This window comes from Culex pipiens, chromosome 3 (assembly GCF_016801865.2).
Source record: "Culex pipiens pallens isolate TS chromosome 3, TS_CPP_V2, whole genome shotgun sequence".
NCBI lineage: Eukaryota > Metazoa > Arthropoda > Insecta > Diptera > Culicidae > Culex > Culex pipiens.
The window spans coordinates 158,316,133-158,343,465 of NC_068939.1; the positions used below are offsets into that span (position 1 = coordinate 158,316,133).

At 34.7% G+C, this 27,333-nt stretch overlaps 1 protein-coding gene across 1 annotated transcript in view; it reads left to right on the forward strand.

Annotated features, from left to right (window-relative positions):
• Positions 1 to 4,126: 4,126 nt before the first annotated feature.
• LOC120415165 (protein tipE) overlaps positions 4,127 to 27,333 on the forward strand; it is a 71,345-nt gene continuing 48,138 nt past the window's right edge. The window contains exon 1 of the mRNA XM_039576608.2: positions 4,127 to 4,224. The gene's annotated coding sequence lies outside the window, so the exon portion shown is untranslated. The remainder of the gene's footprint in view (positions 4,225 to 27,333) is intronic.

A 27,333-nucleotide genomic window follows, 5' to 3' on the forward strand; every position in this document is an offset into this window, starting at 1 on the left:
AGCAAGAAATGTTCCCTGCTACACAAAAATATTGCCCAATTTTTATCACTTTTCAGCAAAAAAGCGTACAAAATATTATAATTTCCAATTTAAGATAGTTATGACCCATTGAAAGCTCACCCAACTTATGAATCACAGTGTTCTTGAAGCGCGCATGCAAGCAAAAATCTCTGAATGAAAAGCGTTTCCTGTCTGCGCTTTCCAGCCCCATTTCTTGCTCCCAGCCACCCCACCAGTCCAACCACACGTTTGGGTGTGCGTGTATGGTATTAATAAGAGAGCGCGAGCTGCGTGTGTGTGTGATTTTGGAAGATCGCGGTGAGAGTTTCCTGTTTCTCATTTTGAAAGCTCTCTCTCCCTCTAGAGGGTGGGATGCTTTTGAATGATAGAAAATTGCATTTCAAGGGGAATAGACGGACTAGACAGGTTTCTCACAGGTTTTTTTTTTATCTTGGAGGTTTTTATAAGATTTTTATTGTCAGTATTCTCATATGGAGCACCATGGAAAAATTACTCACAAGTTAGAGAATTTGGTATTCCACGCAGAAAAATAAGGCATATTTGAATCAACAAAACGTTTTGTTGATTTGAAAATCAAGTTTTTGTTGAATCAACGCTAAACGTCAAAACAGCTTTTTCAAAACAACAAAAGACTTTTGTGGAATTCAGGTAAAGAAGGTTTGCTTCAACGCATTTTTTTTGTTGATTATACAAATTCAACAAAAATTTTGTTGATTCAAACCTCGTACAGGCTGATTCTACAAAACATCCGCGTGTCATAATTAATTAGGTGATTTTTAAGTTTTACAACGTCATCTTATCATATTATTTATCAAAAATGTTGTTTAAGTACAATGTTCTTAAAATTGCGAAAAAAAAAGCAGAATGCTTACAATTTACGCTCTTCGTTTTCTTTGTTACAAAATTCTGTTTATCTTTTATTATTTTTTTAAAGCTGATTTTGTAAGCAAACTTTAAAATATCATGTATTGGCCTAACTTGTTTGCCGTTTTTGGTAATCGGCCCGGGACAGAATTATTATTTTAAATTTTTAGCACTGTTCTCAATATTTTGAACAAAAAATGTTTCATGAAAAACTTTTAAAAATAATTGCAACAGTCCAAATAAAAAATAAATTTCAAGGATAAGCCCAAAATGTTATGCAAAATTCAAAATAAGCTACTAGTCTTCTCCTAGAAGCAATAAACAAATAGCAATAGTTTAAAAATGGTGATGAAATTTAAATTTTTGGCAATAATTATTAACATTCTACACTGAAACCCCGATGTTTTGACACTAACTGTTGGAAATCGGCGTAAGCCATCATCAGTCAAACAGGGAGCATTCAGAGATTATGTGAAAAAAGGCTTTAAAAATTTACGGAACACAATTAAACAAAGTTTTTGCATAATTATTTTCATTTTCATTATTTAATTTTAAAATGCAAGATTGCTAAATTTGTTAAAATGTTAAAATCGTCGCTGTCGTGCTAACTTGTCGTACGTGCATTTTGTGCTGCTCACAATGCCTCATCTTTTGACCTTCACAGATCCCCAAAATTCGATTCAAATCCTGAGATTCAATCAGTAAAAACCGAAAAAACTCCGTGCATTTTTGTCACTTTTCATATGAAAAAAGTTTGAATCTTGTCGTGCTATCCTGACACAGCCTAAAAATCGATGTAAGCGCGACAATTGTCCAAAGGGATTTCAGGTCAGAACACGTTTGACACACGTACAAGCCCGATTACCCTAAAAAACATTTGTAATTATAACATGGGACTTCGACAACCAAATTCAACCAAACTTCAGGACAATGCACAGAATGGTCAACCGAACAAAATGTGTTTGTTATTGTGAAAAAATGTTAAAATGTTAAAATGTTAAAATGTTAAAATGTTAAAATGTTAAAATGTTAAAATGTTAAAATGTTAAAATGTTAAAATGTTAAAATGTTAAAATGTTAAAATGTTAAAATGTTAAAATGTTAAAATGTTAAAATGTTAAAATGTTAAAATGTTAAAATGTTAAAATGTTAAAATGTTAAAATGTTAAAATGTAAAAATGTAAAAATGTAAAAATGTAAAAATGTAAAAATGTAAAAATGTTAAAATGTTAAAATGTTAAAATGTTAAAATGTTAAAATGTTAAAATGTTAAAATGTTAAAATGTTAAAATGTTAAAATGTTAAAATGTTAAAATGTTAAAATGTTAAAATGTTAAAATGTTAAAATGTTAAAATGTTAAAATGTTAAAATGTTAAAATGTTAAAATGTTAAAATGTTAAAATGTTAAAATGTTAAAATGTTAAAATGTTAAAATGTTAAAATGTTAAAATGTTAAAATGTTAAATTGTTAAAATGTTAAAATGTTAAAATGTTAAAATGTTAAAATGTTAAAATGTTAAAATGTTAAAATGTTAAAATGTTAAAATGTTAAAATGTTAAAATGTTAAAATGTTAAAATGTTAAAATGTTAAAATGTTAAAATGTTAAAATGTTAAAATGTTAAAATGTTAAAATGTTAAAATGTTAAAATGTTAAAATGTTAAAATGTTAAAATGTTAAAATGTTAAAATGTTAAAATGTTAAAATGTTAAAATGTTAAAATGTTAAAATGTTAAAATGTTAAAATGTTAAAATGTAAAAATGTAAAAATGTAAAAATGTTAAAATGTTAAAATGTTAAAATGTTAAAATGTAAAAATGTAAAAATGTTAAAATGTTAAAATGTTAAAATGTTAAAATGTTAAAATGTTAAAATGTTAAAATGTTAAAATGTTAAAATGTTAAAATGTTAAAATGTTAAAATGTTAAAATGTTAAAATGTTAAAATGTTAAAATGTTAAAATGTTAAACTGTTAAAATGTTAAAATGTTAAAATGTTAAAATGTTAAAATGTTAAAATGTTAAAATGTTAAAATGTTAAAATGTTAAAATGTTAAAATGTTAAAATGTTAAAATGTTAAAATGTTAAAATGTTAAAATGTTAAAATGTTAAAATGTTAAAATGTAAAAATGTTAAAATGTTAAAATGTTAAAATGTTAAAATGTTAAAATGTTAAAATGTTAAAATGTTAAAATGTTAAAATGTTAAAATGTTAAAATGTTAAAATGTTAAATTTTAAAATGTTAAAATGTTAAAGTTTTATTCTATTATTGCCGAAAATTTTATTTTTCATTGCAAAAACTTGTACAAATGATTGTAAACTGTAATACATTACATGTTTTTTTTGTGATCTATAGTCCTAAAGTTCAAAATTTGTAAAAATGATTAACAAGCCTTTATTTGATCAAAAAAGCATAAATAAGAGCAGTCATTATCTGCCCACCATTGAAAAAACGGCTAATATAATAGAGGATGTTCCAACGCATCTTCTGGAACTTGAATTTTACTGAAATAGTGTTTAGACTAAGCTGCCGATGCGAAAAACCAAACGGCTAATGTGCCACTCTTATGGAAAATTGCCTTGACGGAGATTTTGTGACAAACACTAAAACGCGTTTTTCTCCGAATACTTGATTTGGCATAATAGCCGAATTTTCAATTATGGGCAGTTATGCCCTTTTCAGAAATTGGTCCCGAAAGAGAGAAACCAATCAACAATCGCGTAAATTAGCGTTTTTTTTCTATTCCAAATTCCTACACAAACACCTTTCTCTAAAAAAGAGAGCCGTAGAGAGCGAAAGGATGACTGTCTAATTCGAATCGAACCCTGTCGAACACCATTCATCCTGTAGTCTCCACAGCCAAAACCCGCTTGCGGGGGAGTCGAAAGCTCCTTTTCTCTCAGTTTTAACTTGCAAGTGTGCGTGCGGGAGCAATTGGGGAGCGGCCTTCCCAGTGACTCTGAGAAGGGGCTTACGAGCTCGTTGCGGGTGCAAAGAAAGAAACGGTTTTCTCGTCGGTTTCAGTCTGTCGTTGTGATTCCTGGCCCCAAGTTGGGTTTCTTGCGCGTTCCGCTCCGTACCCGTGACGGTTTTGGCCCAAGTGTCCGACCTTTTTTTTGTTGGTCTATGTAAACTTTAAGGATCAAGAAGAAGAACTTTGCGGAAGAACTGGGCAGTTCTAGAAAAGATCTCGGAGTGTTCCGGGTTCGGGTGTCCCGGGTGTAACGGTGTCGCGAAGAACACGAAAAAACTGAAACTGAAACTGATCGTGGGTTTTTCCTGCACGGCGAAACGGACGGAAAGTGGTGTTCTCCACTTTGACGTGATTTGTTTAAGGTGAGGTTTCGTAAGCCAAGCACGGGACTTGTTAGAGCTGGTTGGATAATTGAGATTAAGAGACCTCTGGTGGTGGAGAAGGTGGAGAGTGGTTGCTGTCTGCGCTCGGCTGACAAGCGGGGTAGCATACTTGCAGGCGAAATAAAATTGAATTTTGCCATTCTGGTGATGTATGATTGCAGACTTGCTGGCTGTGTGTCGTTTTTTCATCTTTTTTGGGGAAAACCCCACCGTTTGTGTGTGTGCGTGTTTGTATGTGCGAATGTAATTGGATTCCTGGAGTGTTCTGAGGTGAAGATCGGAAATCGAATTTAAGGAAGAGTTTGTGCGTTTGTGGGTGTGTATGTGTGCGTGTGTTGAAGACGACAAGGTGACGATTTCGGTGGGGTCCTTCTGCCTTCCAAACACGACCAGAGGTGACAGCAATGGCTCCCCCAAGGGAACTCGCCTATGATTTGGGATACCGACCGGAAGGATGAATGGGTGGGTGGCGTTGGGTGGGATGTTGGGTCGTCCCAAGAGCGAAAAAGAGATGATTGTGTGTGTGGAGGAAAAAGAGCGAGAGCGAACGATTCAAGGGTGGTGAAAGGCTCGCCTTCGAATTTTCTCCAGACGAACGAGGAGGAGTGCTTTATGTTACACAATCATTTTTCCTCTGAATCAAACCCTAGCCACTTTGTAGCTAAACTAAACCCAATCCTAGTTGTTACTCGAGCCGGTTAAAACCACGAGAAATTAAATGTTTGGCCCACCGCAAAAAAAGCCTCGGTTTTGGCGTTTTCGCGGTTTACAGAACAGCCCAAGGTTGATGTATTTCAAACTCAAAATCCTATAGGAGAAACCTGCAAGGACGCCAGAGGCGACGCGCGGTGACCCCTCGTGAGGAGATTGATTGATGTTTTCCCACCGTCGAAAGCCTCCACCATTCAGGCCATCATTGATTGCCGTCGCCAGCAATCTAGCAGCAGCAGCAGCAGCGAATGTTTATCATGTCATCACGGGGCTATGTACTTGTGGGTGCGCGTACTCTCTACATAGAGGGCTGCTTCGCCACCCCTGACGACATCGCGAAGTTTGACGCGGCTCGCGGTTCGCTGCTGATGTTATGGCGTGATTTGGTACATGAACCAGTGCCAAATTTTTGTTGGGTTTTACCACCTTTGCTCGAGCGAGCTGACCTCATGCTATTTCTGGTCGATTTTCGGAAAATTTGGTTCAATCGGCCACCGAACTGGTGTGTAATTCGCACGTGGGAGTGTATAAATTTCTGAAAATCTATATTTTTCATCTTTTTGTTTTTGTTTTTTAAGCATTGCGAATCTTATCCTAATTCAAGCAATTTGATGAAATATGAGCCGTATTGTTAAACCGATTTCAGTACCTAGATCGTGATAGTTTTTTATTAAATAATTCGAACTGTCACCCTACCCTACTACCACATTGATCACACACAAAACTTTGGTAGAAAAGTATCCACCGCGATAAATTTTTGACAGTTCGACGCAAACGAATTATTTCGAGAAATTCCACCGCGGTTAACCAACATCAAATTAACAATACAACTATCTATTCTGTAATTTGCGTTCCCTTAGGAAATTCCTAAGCTTCTCCACTGTAATATTGGTTGAAGTTCAATTTGATGGAGACACATGGTAATTAAACAGCTGATTGAGCTTCCACTTCGAAGGCAAACAAAAATATAACTTTAAAGGTTGTACTAATGCTGAAACAGTTTAAAAAAATTATAAAAAATGTCAGTGATGAAGTTCATTATTAGAGTCATACAAAGATTCCAGTGTTTGTTTCCAGAATGGTTATTTTGTCCTTCCAGATTTGTGACCTTTTTAACGTATCTAGTACCTATAGGCCCCCAAAACCAAAGCTAAAAACTCAATTCGCCACTTACATTCGAGTAGGAGAACTTCGGTGCAAGGTTACGTTTACGTTTTTGCGCGATAAGGGCAATGGGGAGTGAAAACTATTTTAAGGTTTTTTAAAAGAAAATTGATCTTTTGGAATAAAATAAAGTTAACAGGAGGTAAGAAATAAAAAGTTCTATCGACTGACTTTTTGATTTTTTTGCTAAGTTGCCTTTTTCATTGAAAATTCTGTGATCTGGATTGAATTCGTGAGAATGAGGTTAGATTGCTAATTTTGAAAATCATTCCAATTACAGTCATCCCACATATTCGGAACAGTTTACAGATCGACCATAGAAAATCGATAATTGAACATAATGATTTGCTTTTACCTTCATGTGAAATCTTTTCTTGCGATCTTTCAATTGATGTATAGACCGGCTGTACATTTTTACGTTTTATATCAAGTTTTTAAAGAAAAACATTGACCCTTGAAATCAACAAATTCGGAACACTTTTTCGTTACAATGTAAACAAACTTTTTTTTTTCTCCAGGAGTACATATTTTTTTTACAAAATAATGACTTCACACTCTGAAACCAATAAAACTCATGCTTAGTAATGTTTGTCCAAATAAAGGTCCTAAAAATAGCAGGGTCGACATAAAAGTTGCATTTTGCATCCTATTGACAAATTACCACAAAAGTGTTCCGAATTTGCGGGTGTTCCGAATATGTGGGATGACTGTACCATTTTTCAATCAGAGCTTTGCTTTTATGGTAGAAGTGACTTTAAAAAAAATTTGTCCACTTGAATAATCTACATTCTCAATTGATTAGTTAGATTTTGGTTGATTAAAACATTCCCTTATTTTGAATCAGATAATGAACAGGTTAAATCGGCCATCACAAAAATATTTTCGTTAATATCAATTAAGATATTTATTTCTTACCTGAAAATGGCATAATTTGATATTAATGTCGATTTTATGATGAAATGAAAACAATTTCAAATTTCAAGTCAATTTACTCGCTGTAGGTTATAATGAAACATCGCCCCAAGTTTCAGCGCCCCCTACTGGAGGGTTATTTTGACGTTTGATTGCCTATTTCTTAACCAAATATTCTTCAAAAGATTAAATCTGTCATTTGGGGAGAGTGGGGGGCAGCTTGGTTCACAGTTATACACCCAAAACTGGCAGCGCTAGTCCGAGAGAATGATGGTCTCGAGTCGAGAGAATAGTGGTACCATTCACGGACGCAGAGAACACAGCTCGAGATGGGCGATAGAACTATTCTCTCGAGGTTCATTTGCAAAAAAAGTTCATCCGTCAAACAAAAAACCAAAAGTGTCGACAACGGGAATCGAACCAGAGACCTTTGACAAACCAATCCAATGACTTAGCTGCCTCGGCCACCACAGCTTGGTGACCAAGGAGAAGTCAGAAGTCGATGTACGACACTTGTTGGAGATTTATTGATTCAACTAACGAATGAACTCATTTGTTATGATGGTGTGAGTTGGTACCATTATTCTATCGATTTTGGCACTGAGCCCTCAATAAATTTTGAGAGAACGATTATCACGACTCTGAATTTTGGGTGTATGAAATAGACAAAAGTGTTTAATTTTGAGCTCATCAACCGGAATTTTAAAGCAGAAGCAGCTAACCTAAAATTTGATCTCATTTGGTTATGATAGTGGTTCCACCATGAACCTGAAGTTAGTTAGTTTTGAACTTTAATCAATTTACTACGAGGAATTTCCACTTTTCACCACTTCTTAGCGAAAGTTTCCAAAAACACTATTAAACTTACCTATTCTTAAGGTTCTTATAGGTTTTGATCCGGGGAAAAAGTTTGTTTAAGATGGCAAAGCGCTAGGTGTTGATCCTGAAAGATACAGGATGTTTTATGAAGTTTTGTTTTTTTCTTCTGGCATTTTTTTAAACGTGCTCAAAAAATATCCTGTGTCTTTTCAGAATCAATTCCTTGTGCTTTGCGATGGTTTACTAACTTTTTTCCCGAAAACCTATAATAAATCTTTTGGATGAGAAAATTACATCGGGTTGTGAGAAACTTTCTAGAAGAAGAATTCTAGATTAAATTTTCAAAACAACCTATCCCTCATGGGTTTCCTATGCAGATAGGGCCTTTTGAAAATTTAATCGAGAATTAAAAAGTGAAAAAATGTTAAATTAAAATGATTAACATTCCACTCAAATGTCAGGTCAAGGGAGGGCCTACTAATATCCATGGACTATTTTTGATAAAAAGTTTTCAATAGTGTTGCACTAAATTGTTCAAATTTTATTTTTACGTAAATTTTTCTGAAGTTTAAAAAAAGTTTATATTTAGTTAACAAAGTTTATAAGCTTTTTAACAAATTACATATCAATTTGAGGTAAAATTGTTATAAAACCAGATTTTTTCCTGAATTCCCTTTAAAACGTTTCATATTGCATTTTGAACTGAATTCGAATTCAAAAGTTGTCACATTTCATAAGAAATTTGTTCTACTGAAAATGCCTAGGTTCGGTTAACTATTGTGTTTCATGTGTTTATTGGACCTTTTAAAAAATCTAGATTTATTATTTACAAACTTATATTGCTTATTGTGAGATAAAATCACGTTTCTCCTTCACTGTGAGACAGGAGATTATAGCCGCCTAACTACCGCGGTGTAAAAATCAGCAAGTTGAACTGAAATTCATTGTTGTTTTGGCTGCCAACTTGGTTTGTTTTGAATATTGCGCGTATTCCCGAAAAAGACACGCGGCAAATCAGCCTCGAAACGGCGCGCCGCACATTCGGCAAATGCGCGCTGTCAAATCCCATACTGCGCGTTTTGTTTTTGTTGATCTTCTTCTTCGAATCGCATGGCATTGTTGCCAGGTATGTTTTTTATTGCACCAAAAGTGCAGAAAATCGCTGGCAACAATGCATTATCAAATGCTGCGCGGCGTGTACCTTCGAGAGAAACGGACAATATTTTCCAAAAAGTCAGCTTGAAACTCAAGGTAACCTTTGACAACATCCAAAAATTTGTTCTGCGGCTGTCATGCGGCCATTCTCTTGCGGTCTTACGGACGCGCGTGAACTCTAATTATTGACGGCCGCGATAATATTACCTTCTCTTAGTAGCCTCTAACAAGTTCAGTATGATTCCATACCATTCCGCACGCATTTAATTTGTGCTCTTCATTTTTCGGAAAAACTTCAAACCTATCAAAGTCGGCGTTTTTGACGATTTTCACAAAAACCACATTTTTCAAAAAACATATCTACGGATTGGCTGAACCAGTTTTAGCTCGTAGCATTGTAAAAGAAAGATGATTGGGCTTGTAATGAAAAATATTAAGAAATTAAAAAAAAAACACAGCTAAATACACAAATAATTCAAATGAAAATATTGATTGTTGATTTTAAGGTTTTGGAACCAAAAAGCTCACAGCTGAAAATTTGTTTCCATGTATTTTCAGAATCCACAAATCCAAAAATCGACAAGATTTTTTGTAAAAAAAATTGGGTGTCAGTGTAGCAATCGAAGTTATAGTACCATACATCTCCATCGAAATGAGTATATTTTACTGGAGACGCATGGTGGTGTTAAAGAGTCCTGTTAATAGATTCATCAACATATTTTCAGCTTTTATAGCGAATTTTAAGCTCTCAGAACATTGTTGGTCCAAAACTGCTGCTGAAGCGATGAAGTTGATTACGAAAAAATGCCGCAGGTCTTCAATCCAAAAAAACACGTTTTTTAACCCTCTAACGCCCATGGTTACTCCAAAGCACCACTGATTTTTGCCTTCAAAATTTAATTTCTCTGCAACCATACATTTTTTCAACTTGATTCAACATGCGTTAGTTTATATAGAATGTTAACGTATATCCATTAAAATATCATTCAATATGGTCGGTCTAGTTTCAAGTAACGGCGGAAAACGTAAAAAATCTCGATTTAGCTCTCGGCGGGAAGGGGTAAAGGTAAAATATGCTGACAAATCGATTGGTGATGGTCTGATCCACTGGAGATCCAGAAAAGGGCTCCGTAATTCATTTTATGGGATTAACAGCAGGTTGGGCTCCACTGTGCATTGTTGGATAAAGTATGTCAATTTAAAGAAAAATTATTCGCTTGAGCATTATTTACCCCGAATATGAGCCAATTAGGTTATTTCGACGGTAACATTTCAAAAGGCATCATGTACATTTTGACACGTTCTGGGTTATTGCATATTCTGAAAGTACTCCTAATAAGCTACCTCTCCACCAAAAATGAGCAAAAGTTACTTCAGTAAAGTCTGTTTAATCATGATTTTAAATAAAGTAACATAAACAAAATCTCTGCCATCAGCAGAGTTCCTGTTTATATAGCCCTGTCGACCTGTCAAACAAAAGACTACATGAACCTCGTGACGAAAAAAAAGCATCATGAAAAAAGCGCCATGTACATTCGGCGAAGAAAAACGAATCATAACAAAGCGCCCCCTCAATGACAGCAGGGTGATATCGACGTTGGTGATTTCAAAAGAAGTTATGTTTGTTTTTCTCAAATAAAATTAAGGAAATACTGTTTTATTGAATTTGGATGATCAAGTATCAATAAAAGCAACTTTTTACATCGTTTGTTATCATTAGAACATCTTATTTTGCTTTTATATTAAAATGGATGCTCAACATTTAAATGCGTTTTTCTCAAAAAGGATGGTGTGTACATGATGCTTTTTGAAATGTTGGCATCGATTTCATTGATAAGATGTCTTGGCTCTTGGCTTTTTAAACTGCTATCTTCAAAATTTCTTATCTGGGTCAGGTTTTGACATATTATTCATTTAAAATTTTGGCCTAGAAAAAGTAACGATTTGGTAACAAATTTTCAAGCTTAAAAGATTTTTTATGAAAATTTTGAAAGATAGGGAGGTATCCAGATTTGTGCCAAATGGTCAAGATCATGAGAAGACCTCTTTGGTTTTGAGTTTGGTTTTGGTTATTCAGCGACAAATGATTGATTTAGGAAAATTTAATTGGATGTAGTTAATCCTCTCACCATTCTAAAATAAACCATTGCGTTAAGGTGTTTAATACAGTTTTAAGTTAGAAAGCCGATTAAATAAAATTTTATTTATCCACAAAGAAATTAATGCAAGTTTTGTATGTGGAAATGTCTGGCTTTCAAGAATTATATTTCCCTCTGCTGAAACCTAACAATTCTGGCATTTTTGGAAAAGTAAGAAAGTTTTCTACTGCTCAATATAGAAAATATCTAGGAAAATATCAATTCTTGAAAAGGACGTGCTCTAAATTGTATATAAGCAAATTATTAATATAGATTCAGCATAATAAGTTTGGCTAGAAACACAGAGTTTGGTTATGGTCTCTGATGTTCGTTTTTATTTTGTAGGACCGTGCTGACAATCAACAGCAATCTTGAGCAAGGTAAATAAAAAATATAAACATATTCGAGACAGTGGAAGCATTAATTTGTTTTTTGTTTGTTGAATTGTGAATTAATCTGATAGAATTGTGCTAATGATGCATAATTTCCCAAATTAAAATTGATTGACTGTTTTAGTATAAAATGTCTAAATAAATTAACAAAAACAAATTAACAATGCTTGAAGCATCCATTGAAATGCACTACATTTCCAACTGCTTACGCCATCTTGAGGCTGCAGCAAGGATCCTTGAAGCTACGTTTTTGCTCGTTTTTCTCTGTCATCTTTGCATCCTAACCGTCGTCGTCGTCATCACTGTTGTCGTTGCCGTTGCACAGTTGTCAGGGATGAACACGCTTGATGCACCAGCACCGTATCTAGGGCGAATGCGTGGGTGTATACTAAGGGTCCCTAAGTTGGAAGTCATTACTGTTTGTAACTTTTGTTTAGTTTTTCGGAAAAAATACTCAAATGGATTTTTCAAAACATTTCAAGGAAATCGTAATCCCACCAAGTTGTTTGCAAAAAAAGTGCATTTCATGGCAGTGCATGGTGTACCGCATTCGTTAGCGTGATTTATCCTCGCTGGCAGCTTGATTGTTGTATTTTTCTGCACATTATTTCGCTGTTCTGCACTTTGGGTGAGGAAAATAAAACCATCCAACAACACTAACAACAACCCGAACCATTGACGGGACCGACCGGGGGTGAGCATAACAGCCCGGCAACATAGCCATTATATTCTCGTTTCTCGCTTCATCCTCTCCGACATCGACATTAAAATCGATGGTTGCAGTCAAGAAACAGACTGCTGCTGACCCGTTTCGCTGCGATCCCCCCCACCCCTTCCTTTGCGAATAACCACCCCCACCTTGGTTGGTCACGTGGGCAGCGGCTGATGAGATATGGGTGCGGTATTAAGTTGGACATTCGGTGCAGCTGCAGCGATGGGGGAATACAGTCCAGACTCGATTATCCGAAGGTTTGTATGAGAGCAGTTCTCTAGGATTTCGGTCATTCGATTTTTTTTGTATTTTTTAATCCGACTGAAACTTTTTTGGTGCCTTCGGTATGCCCAAAAAAGCCATTTTGCATCATTAGTTTGTCCATATAATTTCCATACAAATTCGGCAGCTGTCCATACAAAAATGATGTATGAAAATTCAAAAATCTGTATCTTTTGAAGGAATTTTTTGATCGATTTGGTGTCTTCGGCAAAGTTGTAGGTATGGATACGGACTACACTGGAAAAAAAATGATACACAGTAATAAAAAATTTGGTGTTTTTTTATTTAACTTTTTATCACTAAAACTTGATTTGCAAAAAAACACTATTTTTAATTTTTTTTATTTTTTGATATGTTTTAGAGGACATAAAATGCCAACTTTTCAGAAATTTCCAGGTTGTGCAAAAAATCTTTGAGCGAGTTATGAATTTTTGAATCAATACTGATTTTTAAAAAAAATCGAAATATTGGTCGCAAAAATTTGTCAACTTCATTTTTAGATGTAAAATCAAATTTGCAATCAAAAAGTACTTCAGTGAAATTTTGATAAAGTGCACCGTTTTCAAGTTAAATCCATATTTAGGTGACTTTTTTGAAAATAGTCGCAGTTTTTCATTTTTTAAATAAGTGCACATGTTTGCACACTTTTAGAAAAAATATTTTTGAAAAGCTGAGAAAATTCTCTATATTTTGCTTCTTCGGACTTTGTTGATACGACCTTTAGTTGCTGAGATATTGCCATGCAAAGGTTTAAAAACAGGAAAATTGATGTTTTCTAAGTCTCACTCAAACAACCCACCATTTTTCAATTTCGATATCTCAGCAACTAATGGTCCGATTTTCAATGTTAAAATATGAAACATTTGTGAAACTTTCCGATCTTTTCGAAAACAATATTTTAAAAATTTTAAAATCAAGACTTACATTTTAAAAGGGCGTAATATTGAATGTTTGGCCCTTTTAAAATGTAAGTCTTGATTTTAAAATTTTTAAAATATTGTTTTCGAAAAGATCGGAAAATTTCACAAATGTTTCATATTTTAACATTGAAAATCGGACCATTAGTTGCTGAGATATCGAAATTGAAAAATGGTGGGTTGTTTGGGTGAGACTTAGAAAACATCAATTTTCCTGTTTTTAAACCTTTGCATGGCAATATCTCAGCAACTAAAGGTCGTATCAACAAAGTCCGAAGAAGTAAAATATAGAGAATTTTCTCAGCTTTTCAAAAATATTTTTTCTAAAAGTGTGCAAACATGTGCACTTATTTAAAAAATGAAAAACTGCGACTATTTTCAAAAAAGTCACCTAAATATGGATTTAACTTGAAAACGGTGCACTTTATCAAAATTTCACTGAAGTACTTTTTGATTGCAAATTTAATTTTACATCTAAAAATAAAGTTGAAAAAATTTTGCGACCAATATTTCGATTTTTTGAAAAAATCAGTATTGATTCAAAAATTCATGACTCGCTCAAAGATTTTTTGCACAACCTGGAAATTTCTGAAAAGTTGGCATTTTATGTCCTCTAAAACATATCAAAAAATAAAAAATAAATAAAAATAGCGTTTTTCTGCAAATCAAGTTTTAGTGATAAAAAGTTAAATAAAAAATCACCAATTTTTTTTTACTGTGTATCATTTTTTTCCAGTGTAGTCCGTATCCATACCTACAACTTTGCCAAAGACACCAAATCGATCAAAAAATTCCTTCAAAAGATACAGATTTTTGAATTTTCATACATCATTTTTGTATGGACTGCTGCCGAATTTGTATGGAAAATTATATGGACAAACTAATGATGCAAAATGGCTTCTTTGGACATACCGAAGGCACCAAAAAAGTTTCAGTCGGATTAAAAAATACAAAAATTAAAATTGAAGAAAAAAGACCGATTTCGTAGAGAATTACTCATGAGACTTCGGATAATCGAATCATGAACAATTTTTTTTTTGTATTTTTATTTTTTTTTACTTTCACCGTGAAATTCGAGTTCTGCGACCCCATTTTGGTGACATTTGAATAGTTGATTGCATAATAAATAACAAAATGCATTTTTTTTTTATATTTCATCGCCGCCGACTGTACACATTTAGCGAATATGAAATATGTCTTAAGAAATCCAAGCAAAACACGTAAACATTTAAATGTATAGAAAATATCAAACATGTCTAGAGTTTTTTTTAATAGGTCCTATAAACATATGAAACACAATAGCTTATAGGTCCATTTAAAAAAAAAAACTCTTGATGTGTTAATTTCATATAAGTTAAAATATTTTGTTTAATGAATATTTATAAAAGGATTCAATTTCGGGCCTATTGGATCTCGCTATTGGAAGATTTTTTTCAAAAGGATTTTAAAAAATCTTAAAATTTCAATCCTAGGCATTATAGGGTATTTGTCCCTATTTTGGGCCTACTAAGCAGAGCGCACTTTTAATTTGATGTATTTTCAAAGGCTGCTATTGGCAGCCTAGTTTGTTTTACATGAATAAGTTGGTTTTTTAATGCTTAAGCTCGTACATTATCAACATTTTGATAAAAATACCTTATATCGCTGTAAAAGCACGAAAAACTAAAACACTTTTTGCCTCTATTTTGGGGATATTGCTCCTAGCATAGCTTCTTTGTGCATATTTTTGGCCTACCTTCTGATTGGTTGAAATCTCGAAGCACGTGGCGAACTTTTTGACGTACGGTTCAGCCCCAGCTCGTACAGTACAGCCGCACAAATTCGGTCGACAAATATGCTAAATCATTGTGATGTTTTAAGCCACAAATAAACATTAGAATGATTGATTTCACTTGCATTACGTGCATAATTAGCTTGGACATGATTTATATAATTCTTTACGAGTTTTTAACATAATTAAACAATTGTTGCGTAGCCAAACAACAAGCCCGTAATATGCAAGAAAGACTGTAACTTATGAAAAGCGCACACACACTGTCACAATTTGTAGTAGTGTCAAATGGACTGAAAATAGAGCCATTCCTTTCGAGAGACTTTAATCAGTTATTATATAAATTTGGTGGCAGTTTAGTGATTGTTTTTGCAACGGGATCATGCAACCCACCAATAAAAACATATTGCCGGTGGTTGGAGATTCGGGGGACGGCTCTCATTCGTGTGCTGAGCGATGAACGTCTTGACGCTGAGTGTCAACAAGCGGCAAGCAAAAGTGGTGAACATTTTGGACCTAATGGACAAGTTGCAATTTGCTAAGAAAAATGTGAAGAGTGATATATTTATTGCATTATTTCTAATTTAAGAGGAAAAAGTGCATTATTCTTGCCACCAAAATGAAGATAATGACAGCACAAATCATTCTCAAGTGGCAGAACCCTGCCAGATTTGGTGAAATGCTCAATTTCGTTGAATTAAGTTTGGTAGACCCAAAATAGGTACTAGGCCCAAAATAGGGACAAATACTCTAAGTAAAAAATCTGGTAATTAAATTGTAATAAAATCGGTTCAAACGAAATAATTTCAGATGCAAGCACAATTTTGAAATCAAAAGTGCTCTTCATTCATTTAAACAGTTTATTGTGTGTACAAAAAAAAAAAATCTACAATTATTTTTTTTCGGAAATGTGGTCCTATTTTTTTCAAAATAACTTATTTGTGGGAGCAAATTTGGGAGCTGTCCATCCATACAAAAAAGCTATTTAAATATTTGAGAATCTTAAACTCGAGAATAGATTTTCTGATCCAAAATTTGTTTTTTCAGATGGTTCATTCGTGTTCATTTTTGGATGTTTTCAAACTGAGAAATTTTTCTAGTTTTTTTTAACGCTGTTGTCCTTTGGACAAATCCAAAACTTGTATAAAGAGACTTGAAAGGAGAAACTAACTAACGAATCAAAATTTAAAATCTCCAGAAAATATTGCAAAAGTTAAAGCGTTGCTCATACTATAACGTATTTTTCATTTATTATCAAATGAATCTTAAGAAAAAAAAATCATAGAATAATTGAAACATTGATTTTTTTTTATTTTAAGGCCGTTGCAAATATTTTCAAAGTTTATGTCGCTGACCCCCCCACCCCTTCAAAATCGGCCCGAAAAATCAGGGCGCAATTTTTTTTTTTTCAAAAAACTTCAATATTTTAAAGGAAATAGAAGTCTAACCAACTGAAAACAATTAGAAATGCATTTTCCTGCGTTCAAAAACATATTAAAATAAATAACTTGGGAATAACATTTTTTGATATTAGAAAATACTAGGCTAATAACATTTTATGTTATTTATAACAGGATTTGTTATTTGTCGTTATGATTTTTTTGTTATTGGATTGTAATTGTAATAACAGACTAATAACATTTTTAGTTATTCTTCGAACAAATCTTTGTTATTATTTTTTGTTATTTTAACAATTAATCCGATCATCCCAATAACAGTTGGAGGTATTCTTCCATAACAAAAAATGTTATTACAAAGTTGTTTTGGATTTCAATCAATATCAGACCAATAACAAATTTTGTTATGATAACATTAACTGTTATTTAACTCTTATGCAAAAATTGATGTTTCAAGAAGATTCCATTACACTTTATGTTATCTTAACAGTATTTGTTATTGAAATGGCATGAATTTTGTCATTACCGTCTGCCCGGGTAAGCTAACCCCTCAGCTACAAGCAACAGTTGTTCCAAAATGGATTATGATGTAACACACAGCTGAAAGGAACTCCAAAACTCTGCTATGTATTCCAAAAGAACTTATTGCATATTGATAATTCACCAATAAAACCGAATTGAATTGAAAAACATATTTAGCATGTCTGGGATCGATCAAAAATATTTTCAATTTTTGTACAGCACCGCAAAAAGTTTTTTCCGGCGAAAAAAATCTCTTCAATACTAGGATATTTTGAAAACTAATGATTGCAAAACAACTGGGCAGGTGTAAAATGAATTTTTAAACACTTTTTTTATTCAAATGTAATGCCATGGCTTGTTATTTCAATTTTCATATATTTTTTATTTAACACTTTTTTCTGAAAACTTAATTTTCACCGACAGAATATTTTGAATCGAACATATTCTTAATCAGGAAGGTAAAACAAAACTTTTTACTTATAAATCTCCCATGGGTCATCTCGATTTCTAGAGTTTTTTTATTAGGTCCTATAAACATATGAAAGACCATAGTTTATTGGTCCTTTTTAAAAAAAAAACTCTGGATTTATAATGTTTGCAACCGCCATACCGTGATTATGAACTTATTAGCGTAATTTGATGACTAACTTTTTTGTGAGACTTAAAAAAAACGTTAAATAAAATTCGTAAAAGCCTGAATCTTTTTTGGAGAACAAGAATATTTTTGGGTTTAAGTTTGTTTAAATTTATATTTTAAATAAAAACATCACAAATTTTAAACATCCAACAGGATCACATTAAATATCAAGCGGCAGATTTTTTTTATGAAGAAGTCTAATTTTATTTTTCGCAGACAACAAAATAGTCTCAAATTTTAGTTTCCCAAGGGTTTGAAGCAAATTTACCCTAGAAAATATTAAATTGCTATGAAAAAAAATATTTTAGTCTCAAGATTATTATTTTTTTGGGGAGCCACACTGATTTACTTGTAAAAAGTTTTGAAACCAGTAAAAAAACCTTTTTAACACTGCAAAAAAAAAAACAATTTGCTATGTGATGAAATTGGGAACCGTACAATTAATTCTACGTTTTCTTAAAACGAAAATTTTCTTCGTTACCGTTCGTTTATGGCATTGCAAACTTTCTACATTTACACTCTGATCAGAAAGTAGCAATTTTTTCACAACTTAATGCACAACATAGTCTCACGAGACTGTTGCAGCAGAACGAATGCCTCGCCATTCGAATGGTGACGTTTCGTGGGTATTAATGGCAGCTGGGGAATAAATCCTTTTTGATTGATTTTCTCCCACTTTATCTCGTATAGCCCCATCATCCCTCACCTTTCAAGACCACCCACCGACATCACTATCGCGTCTTTTATCCCATATCTCCCATCCCTTGGGGCAATCCTTTTTTCCAAGCGTAAGATATAGGAGAGGATAATACAGCCAAGACCGCATGTCCTCAGGTGGCGGAGGCTCCGTGGGTTTGGACAAATTTTTAAAGACGAAAATGTGTAAAACGTCGCCATTGGCACGGCGGTGCCGGAGACAAATGAGCACATCCCTGAAACGACAAGACAGAATGTATGTGATTGCGTGTGTGTGTGTGTGTTAGTCGCCGGAGGGAGTCCTTTTCGGATCTCGATTTCTTCGGTCTAGAAGCTCGTTTTTATTACGTAAATCCTCTTTGAAATGTTTTTGATTTTCTTTTACGCCTTCCGCTCGCTCGACGTCGTCCTTATCATTCAGCGTGTAACGACTTCGGGAAAGGTATCCTTTTCCTTGCCATGTGGTGTGGGTGCTGACAGAATTTCACCCCCTCATCTTTCGTTGGCCAAACAAGCAACGGATCATGGCACAGAAGCATATGGAGCTTTTCCTCATAATTACTCATCGGGCGCAAACGAAGCTGCTGCTGCTGCCAGGCAGAACCTTTGAACGAAATAGGTACCTAGGAGGCAAAATATTTTAGATTTGAATAATTTCGTTCCTCGACAGCAGGGTGGTGTCGTTTTCGATCGTATGACTTTCACATACAGTCAAATTATTTGCTCTGCAGCATTGCCTTGGCGTTCTCGATTGCGAGATTCCTACTCGAAACTAGGTGTTCGAAGGCTTGATTGTTGAGGCAATTGCAAACCTCTTTTTACACCTTAGCTTCCATCCATCCCGGGATTCGAACTGACGACCTTTGGATTGTTAGTCCAACTGCCTACCAGCGACTCCACCGAGACAGGACCCAGGGAGACGACTCCTACACCTGGACTGAGCTAACGACCTAACCTTTTTTAGGTTAGTCCGGAGCCAACATTTACTTCCCTGTCCGACGGAAGGCGTGATCAGGCAAATCTCGTCTCGAAAAATGCCACCGGGACCGTCTGGGATCGAACCCAGGCCGACTGGGTGAGAGGCAATCACGCTTACCCCTATACCACGGTCCCGGCTACAGCATACAGTGTAATCATTAAATTAGATGTATAATTTCACGAGTAGAGTTGTACAGTGCAAAGCTATTGCTGGTGATGCTTTATTTTTGAGCAGACACATACTTTTGCATAACAAACGGTTTGGAAATTTCTACTGGTGTTCCAAATCTGGGCTTCCTTGGGGCTACCTCCTGAAATCAAAGATTGGCCCAGCACTAATGCTAAATTCGAAATTTGAGCTCATTCTGACCACCGGGACCTCTCTCTCTAATCGCTTGAAGTTTGTATGGGAAATAGCGTCAAAATGTATGGAGAGCAAATGTTTCAGTTTTGACTTGTGGGAAACAGAATAAAAAGTCGAGTACCGTCAACTGGGGCGAATCGGGACACATGGAGCGAATTAGGACAGCAGTTTTAACCATGTAGGAGCACAATATTTTGATTTTTCTGGTTGGTTTCAGTTTGAACAGACTGAGACCAACAAAATGTGTACTTTGCTCTAAACACTGCTCTCCCTATTCAGACTGTAGTCCTGATTCGCCCCAAATGACGGTATTTAATTACACCGGGAGATCACAAAAAAAAACTGAAATTCAACGTCAATCCGCCAATTTTTCTAAAATTTAAACGAAGAACAAAATGTCAAATTAATTCAGTAACACCTTTAGATTTTTTTTTAAATTCGGAAAATTACATTTTATTTCATATTATGACCTACCTCGTCGCCGTCGTGCATTTTGGGCCAAATTGAGTTAAGAACGCCATTTTGTGCAGCTCACAATGCCTCACATTTTGACCTTCACAAATCTCCAAAAATCGATTTCAATCCTGAAATATTCAATAAAAACCAAAAAAGTTCCGCGGATTTTTGTCACTTTTCATATGAAAGAAGTTTCAATCTTGTCGTGCTATCTTGACACAGCCTGAAAATTGATGTAAGTGCGACAATTGGCCAAAGAGATTTCAGGTCAGAACGCGTTTGACACAAGTACATGCCCGACTACAGTAAACATTGGCTCCGGCAACCAAATTCAACCAAACTTCGGGGCAAAGCACATAATGGTCAACCAAACAAAACGTGTTTTTTATGTTTACATTGCGTGCTCTCGTTTTTGTTTATTCAATGTCAAACATTAAAACGCGTTTTTTTTGGAACGTCGAAATGGCGGGTGCGACATGATAGCACGACAGCGTCGACCTGAGTATGGAATTTCAGTTTCGGGAACTACTTGAAATTTAAAGTGCAAGAATATAACAAAAATGCTGAAATTAGCAAGTTTTTTTTTTAAATTAAAATTACCTCATAACACTAGTTTGTCCATCCATTTTAATGTATTGAATTTAACCCTTTAATGACCTTGGCAGCACCTGTGCTTATTCCACTATTAATTAATTTTAATCGGACTATTTCATTTAAATCTGACACAAATTTTAGAAGAAAGTTGATGAAATTTTAGGTGGATAGGTTGACTAGAAGTCATAGACATATGGGTCATTCCATCTCAACTGTGCACGAAAAAGTGCAAATTTGAAAATTACCCTCTCCGATCCTGCTCAAATTTGGCAGAGCTGTTGATACTATCAAAACATGCAAGAATCCCGAATTTCATCCAAATCAGACCACCCCCTCCATTTTTGTACCTCCCCAAATAATCGACTTTTTGGCGATTTTTGACCAAACCTCCTAGTTTCAAACGGCGATATCTCAAGAACCATAAATCTTAGGAGGTCGGTCTTAGACTCAATTTTGAAGGAAATTGGACGTAGAATCCATTTCCGCGATCAAAATGTTGATTAAATTATTTTTTCTACCTGTATTGCGCAATTGAAAACTTTAAACGTCCGTATCTCAAAACACCCCAACTTATTTTTTTTATTTGACCTCACCATCGTGTTCCCCGGCCAATTTTACATAAGAATCACTTATCGACAGAAATGAATATGTTTCGTTCCAGAGATATCGAATTTTAAAGTTTTGTCTTTTCGAGATTACCTACAACAGCTTCATTCGCCGCATCTGCTAGAAGCACACAGGCGGGCTGATCAATAACTGCTACCTGGTGTTCTGGGAGACGATTTATTTAATTTATATTTTTATAATTTTACTCAAATATTTATTCAAATGGCTAATAGGGAAAATTCTCGTATGTTTGGCAGGTTAAGTCCTCGCTCCTAGTTTCGTCAAATTTGCCCATTTTCACCAATCAAACAAAAAAAATTGCAAAACTTTTGATAGAAACTTGCTTGTTCACTTCATATTGAGCTATTTATCACTCGATTTCAGTTGAAACGCTTTTAATCAGCTGTAATTGAATGCCGAAGTGCTGATATGGCAACATTAGAGGAACGCTGGAATTAGATGCTGTTCCCCTACCTTGATCAATCTACTTTTGGAAAGGAATATTTATTGGGTCATTTTGAATGCACTGTTTTTTACGTGTTGCTAACCGTTTTAGAGTACCTCCGAGGCCATGACTAGGGCCTTTATCATGGGCGGTAGCAAAATAGTGCCATTCAGCAAAATCCCCAAAACCTGCTTTATTATTATTATTATTATTATAGTTTATTATAGACACTTTACCATTATTTGGCAAATCTGGTTTATGGTTTAAAAGATTGATCATATTAAATCAATTTTTATATTGTGAGCCAGCTCCATTTGATTAAAAGATGATTTTGGTAAAGGTATATTTTATTAAAAAATCCTTATACTTGAGGACAGCAGCCGTATTGTGTTCCAAGAATCCAAGAATGATAGAAGAAAAAAAAACACTTACGTTCGGACGGTGTCGAAATCATCGCCACTAAATTTGGGGAATTAGCTGCTTTGCAGCAGATCAAACTTTGTGATTTTCTTACATTTTTCAGTTTTATACTTTCCAGAAATCCTTTTCCTACTCCTTGTGATCGTCCTTCACTAGAGTACAACGTATCAACAAATTCTATTCATTTGAATTTTTTTTTACTCAATAATGTATCGTGCATTTATTGTTCAGTGTTACTAACAAGATTAATTGCATTTTCCTGCTCGCTCCGTCGGAATCCAATTCTGCCCTTTACTGTGTGTCGTTATTGCTCTGTCCTGTGGGTTAGCACAGAAATTCACTTCATTCATTTTTTTTGAGCAGATAAACATTCGCGATTAAACTCCAGTTTCCTACAGTGTTATTAAGTTAATGTTTGCCCAATTTGATAAATATTATTTATGATGAAAATTATTTCAATAAATGACCAGGTAGCAGTTATTGATCAGCCCGCCAGTGTGCTTCTAGCAGATGCGGCGAATGAAGCTGATGTAGGTAATCTCGAAAAGACAAAACTTTAAAATTCGATATCTCTGGAACGAAACATATTCATTTCTGTCGATAAGTGATTCTTATGTAAAATTGGCCGGGGAACACGATGGTGAGGTCAAATAAAAAAAATAAGTTGGGGTGTTTTGAGATACGGACGTTTAAAGTTTTCAATTGCGCAATACAGGTAGAAAAATTGAAAAAAATCAAAATTTTGATCACGGAAATGGATTCTACGTCCAATTTCCTTCAAAATTGAGTCTAAGACCGACCCTCTAAGATTTGTGGTTCTTGAGCTATCGCCGTTTGAAACTAGGAGGTTTGGTCAAAAATCGCCAAAAAGTCGATTTTTTGGGGAGGTACAAAAATGGAGGGGGTGGTCCGATTTGGATGAAATTCGGGATTCTTGCATGTTTTGATAGTATCAACAGCCCTGCCAAATTTGAGCAGGATCGGAGAGGGTAATTTTCAAATGCTGTTCCGCTTCAGATGGAATGACCCATATGTCATATGAAAAAACAAGATTTATAAAATTCCATCTAAGCTTATGAATCCTCGGTTTTATATTGCGCGATTTTCCTTTGATCTATTTTCACATTTAAAAAAGTTTCCTTCATCTCATGATTTATTTCTTCAAGTGTTTTTTAATTTTTTGATTTTACAAAAAAAAATCATGAAAAATGGTTTCTTTAAAAGTCACGTAAAAACGTAAGAAATGGTAAAAAAGTGCAATAAAAGTTTGTACATCTTTTGAAATATTAACAAAAGTGAAGTGGTTGATATCTTATCATAATTTGAGTGTCCCATCCCAATTGTTTATTAAACTAATACTACCTGTATGTAATGTTTTTTTGTTGAACCAATCACGAATTAGGTTTCAGAAAATCCACCGGCATCGAAACAAAAAATTTCGGATCCTTTGATACATAAACATTTAGATTTTCTTTAACCCTCTAATGCCCAAATTTTTTTTTCGAAAATTTTTATTTTTCCCTTGTTCAGGAGGTCATTTTGAGCAACTTTTGTTCTACGAAAAACTTTACTTCTCTTGTTTTATGTTTATCTTGTTTTATTTTTAGTATTTTAATTTGCATTTATCTTGTTTAGTTATGTTTGTTTTTGGTAGTATTTGGCCTATTCTACCACCTAATATAATTGCATTTTGCCTATCTAATTTTTGCACGTTTTTACAGCCACATTTTCAATTTTTTGATTGATTTTCACATTTTCTGCTATATAATGGCACCATTATCATTTGAATTGCAAAAAAATGCGTAGAGGCATAGTCTGGGACACTACAAAAATTACTGCATACTTCTTTTTACTACTAATATAGGAAATGTTAGTAAAAACACAGCCAGAGTTAACCCCTAAAAAAATGACATTTTTAAAAACATTGGCAAACATTTTTAGATTGAAGCCCGTCTAAAGGCGGGATCTAAAAATATGCTACGCCCTTTGACAAATTTTAAATTTTGGGGCCATAGAATCAGATAAAGATGTAACAGGAGAAATCAGTTTGTCTTTCAAGGAAAAATAATTTGAGATCTAAAAAAAAACCAGCCAATCATTTGAAAAAGTCGATGTAAAATGTAAAATGTTTATTAAAATATTTGGATTTTTGGATTTGAAATTTTGGATTTTAGAACATACCCAAAATAACTTAACCAAAATGTACTTATTAAACGCGGCTGGTTCTCATGTATAAAAAAAGTGTCTCTTATATAAACAAAATCCGGAGAATCGATTGGTTATGGTTTTGTGCACGGCAAAAAGTCCATTTTGCCCCAAAGTCCCATTTTTTTTAGCAATTTTTCTTGCTAATTGATCTATATTTCAAATGGAGGCTTTAAACGGCCATCCAAAATGCACTTAACTTATGTGAAAATGTCCTAGGAATCCATAAAAAATAATCACTTGCTCCGTAAAAATCATCTAGAGCCCATTTAACCCCAATTCAGCGATAAAAGCATTTTTTGATGTGTTCAAATGTTAAGTCAATTTTCAAAAATCTGAAAAGATTTTTATCGGAAACCAGCTACGTTTAAATAAGAACGATTTTGGGTCCGGTTTCGCCCACTGTACATTGCCTAAAAATCAAAACCTCATCGTGTCACCTCTAAAGACAAAATCCTACGGCCATGAGCCCCCCCCCTGCAGGGTTAATTAATAATCACTTGACCCAGTTTCGGACCCCGGCGGTGTCCGCGCAAGTGTCGCAGCAAACGGATGATGGTTCCAAGTTGGAACTTCCAACCGACGACCTGTCCGTCCGGCCCAGTGTCCAGTCCAGGGTTCCTCCGAGTTGGAAGTGAAACTTTTTCTCACCCTCCCTCGTCCCGCTGACTTTGCTTGAACGCGCCAAGAATCAAGGAATTGTGCTTTATGATAATCGTATTTTGTGATTTTGCATAATCCAATTTTCGAATGCTGGCGGAGTGGTGGTCTCCTCGGGCAGCAGGAAGGAGTTTGGGGAAGGAGTTCGGGGGTGGCAGAATAATAAACAGTTGGGTTTACCAATTTTAATTTGACTTCTCGTGGGGGGCTCAATTTGGGTTGCGGCTGATGAGCCACCGAAACCAGAGCCAACGAAGCAGAAGCAGTTTATAAATCAATTATACTATGAAAATTGCCATATGTCAAGCCAATCTGCAAAAGTGACATGGGGGAAAAGGCCAGGGGCGCTGGAGGTGGGGTTAAATTGATGTAGTTTTAATTGCCAACCAATCTGGTGGCACACTGACCATGGCTGGCAGCCCGCAGCAGCAAAAAAAAGAACTGCATTCTTGAAGCTGCTGCCACTCAATTTTCACTCGCTTTCCCAAATTGGGTCCGAGTGGAACACTTTTTTCATAATTCATTTCTCAATTAGCATATGACTTTGCTCTTGGCCGCGTCCGGGGGCTTTTGCCTTGGTCCCGCATGGGCAGGAGCATGCCGCACGAACGTTTTGGCCGTATTGACGTCCGAAAAAAAAAGTACGCTTCTAATTGATTATTTATAGGGCTTGCTGGTGAAGCCCATCAAATCACGATTTTTTTTTCTAAGGCCTACGATCTTCACCTTCGAATCAATTTTTTTATGACGAAAAAAAAATTACAAATGTTGTTGAAGCCTGAAAGCTATAATTAGAAAATATTTAATTATTTAGTGGTTAACTTTAAACTCTTAAGCAATACTTTAAAATAACATTACCGCCCGATATGTCAGCAAACATATTTCGCAGAGCTGTGACAGCTCGAGCTCGATTATTGTTTGAATCAGGACACTGTGACGAGAAGTTCGTCATTTTAGGGTTAATTTTTTTTTTTGCACTGGATCTAGAAAGCCTTATACCCCATTTGTTTATATATCAAAATGCTCTAAAACTTTGTAGAACATTACTACACTCTACAAATAACACTGCAAATTTAGAAACAACACTAAATTTTAAAATGAAAATTTTGTTCTAAATGAAAAAAAATACCCTTCTGGGTCATCATACTGCAGATTCGAAAAATACTTTAAATTTCCCTTAAAATGACACGTGACAAAAATTACAGTTAACGAAAAATGGCACAATTTTTTAAACTATTTTTTTATTTTTTTTTTCGGAATTCTGAGTACGCCATCAAATCGGTCGTAAAATTTTACATATCATCCAAACCTGGGTGCGGAATAGTTGTCCGCAAAGCGGCCTCAATTCTGAACTGTCAAAGTGGAACCAATTTACTGTTCGCCAAAAGCTAGGAAAAAGTATCAAGTATTGTAATCGGTCTTATTTTTTTGTCCGAAATAAAAAATCGGTGGCGAGCTTTTGAGGAATAATTCGAAGTTAACAAACCTAGAGTTTTTTTGTGTTTCATATGTTTATAGGACTTAATATAAAAAATCTAGAAATGTTAAGAAGAGGATTGAAATCGAGATGGGTATAATAGAATAGACATTGTTTTTGGATTCGTTTTGGTCTTATGTTTGGAGAAGCTGGAGCAGGATGATATTTTTTTTTAAAAGGACAAAATTTAATGAAATTAAACATGCTGAACTGAAATAAATGAAAACAAGATCTTATTCACTCATCAACATTGTGATCAGTTGCGGGGAAATTCCTAAAATGCATAGTTAAAAAGTGCATCATTATCAATTGCAAACAAGCATGAACATCAGCTCAGCAATCTCAGCATTGACCTACCCGGAAGCAGCTTGAATCCTTCCACATATTGGCACAACGATCTCGTACACGGAAGTGGGTATCCGATCTTCAGTAGCTCATTGTATCCTTTACCACACGTGTACTTCAAGTGAATCCCTTGAGAAACAGTTTCGTTACTCCACTTTTTAACCCGTTTAACCCTTCCCGACAGCAGATCCTTTTGGTCTTGGTTGAACATTTGTAGTTGATCGTTATAAAGTCCTGACCTCTTCTTCAGTCTCCGATTGTGGCACAAGGCAACTTCACATTTGTTCTTTAATTTCTTCAATTGCAAGGTTAT